Here is a 2,077-nt window from a genome sequence, read left to right as displayed (position 1 = left end):
AAGCTGTCTTTAGAGCTCCAAAAAATAAAATACAATAAATCTGTGTCTTTATTATGTTATATTGCCTCCTTGTGTCAAATGCCACTTTTTTTTCCTTTCTAAGGAGCAGCACCAACTGTAGAAGTTACCTTCAATTGGTTAGTTGTCTTACCCCGTTAAGCTCTACCTGCCCCAAATTCAACTGTCATCTGGTCCTCCAACTTGCTCCTTTTCATTCTGTGAGGCCAGAAAACTGATTTTTTTCGCGTAATCTCTCACCTACTTCCGACTACAAAGTCGTTTGAGCGGCAAGGTTGGTGGTTCAAGCTCACCAGCTCCTCCTTGGAAACCCTATATAGGGTTGCTATGGGTAGGAATTGACTCGACAGCACTTGATAACAACAACCACCACTGTTAGGTCTTAGAAATCACCCCTTGAAATTATTTATTCCTTATTATTCCTTACTAACCCACCTTCATCAGCAACTAATACTTGAATAGTACTTTGGCTGTCGTATACATTATTTCAAATGATTCTTAAAAATGGTTTTGCTTACACAAACAGTGGGGGTTGGGAGACAGGGAGTGGAACCTGAAATAAAAGCTTTTAACTTTTAAATCTTTTGGGTATAGTGTGTGTGTGTGTGTGTGTTTCTTATGCTGCCATTCAAGAGCATTTTACTTAATAGTGCAGACAATATGTATTATTTTTGCGTCAGAATTGTGCCTTATTTTGATAATATGTTGCTGCTGTTAAGTATTGTCAAGTCAGTTGGACTTTATAGGGTTTCCTAGGAGTGGCTGAAGGAGCTCTGGTAGTGTAGTGGTTACGAATCGGGCTGCTGACCGCAAGGTCAGAAGTTTGAAACTACCAGCTGTTCCGTGGGAAAGGGGATGTGGAAAGATGAGGCTTTCTGCTCCAGTAAAGATTTACAGCCTCAAAAATCCTGTACAGGGTCGCTATGGGTCGGAACTGACTCCACGGCACATAACAACAACAGGAGTGGCTGGTGAGTTCAAATTGACCTTATGGTGGAGTGCTTGTCTTATAGTGCCACACCAGGACTCATTTTCTGCAATAATAGTCCACTATTCAAGAGATGAGCAATATATGAGATGAAATGCTACTGCCTATAAGTTGAAGCATACACTATTATACAGTAAACTTTTTAGATAGAAAGTATAGCATTGTGAATACATACTATACTGAAGCCAGTAATGTACTCATGTTTATTATGACTATAAGACATATGTATTACATTTGTTAAATATGTATTGTACTATTGCACACCTTCACTGCAGTCATTTTATATACAGGAGACAGGAGATACACGTGTTGTGTGGGAAAAGCTGTTGCATTTGCTATATCTCTTCTCTAGTTGAGTTTTCTGTAGGATAAAGCACTGGACTGCAAAGTTGGTTTGAACCTCATGGTCAGAGGTTCAAATACATCAGTTGCTCCTCAGAAACCCTGTATATGAGTTGGAACTGACTCAATGGCACTTAATAACAACACCATTATCACCTCATGGGTCCATGGACAAATATGTATTCTGACATTGCCTGAACAGAGGTTAAACAGCCCATGATTGTACATCGTAACTATCTTTAAGAACAAAATGAGCCAAACTTATTTCTTATTTATGCCCAGGTTTCACATGCCCACCAAACTAAATAAAATACAAATTCACAAATTAGCATCCCCTGGGGGTGAGTGTTGAGTCCGTGTATGGCACTGTAAAGGAAGCATTGGATTAGTAACTGTAAAGTTGGCAATTCAGACCCACCTATTGCTATTGGAAACCCTGTACAGGGTCTCTATGAGTTAGAATTGACTTGATGTCACACAACAACAGGGGTGACTGTTATCAAGGGACAACAGGGGTGAATGTTATCAAGGGATTAACTTGAAGGGAGGAGGAAAGCTGTGACTTTTTTCCTATTATCTGGTAGCATAGTGGTTATGAATCGGGCTGTGAGCCGCAAGGTCAGCAGTTCAAACTACCAGCTGTTCCATGGGAGAAAGATGAGGCTTTCTGCTCCCGTAAAGATTTACAGCCTCAGAAACCCTGTACAGGGTCGCTATGAGTCGGAACCG

At 40.5% G+C, this 2,077-nt stretch overlaps 1 protein-coding gene across 3 annotated transcripts in view; it reads left to right on the top strand.

Moving 5' to 3' along the window:
• Positions 1–2,077, top strand: part of ELP3 (elongator acetyltransferase complex subunit 3) — a 145,100-nt gene that overhangs the window by 1,203 nt on the left and 141,820 nt on the right. The gene's annotated exons all lie outside the window — the stretch shown is intronic.

This window comes from Chrysochloris asiatica, unplaced genomic scaffold (genome assembly GCF_000296735.1).
Source record: "Chrysochloris asiatica unplaced genomic scaffold, ChrAsi1.0 scaffold00064, whole genome shotgun sequence".
NCBI lineage: Eukaryota > Metazoa > Chordata > Mammalia > Afrosoricida > Chrysochloridae > Chrysochloris > Chrysochloris asiatica.
This window is presented reverse-complemented; position numbering and strand designations above follow the sequence as displayed.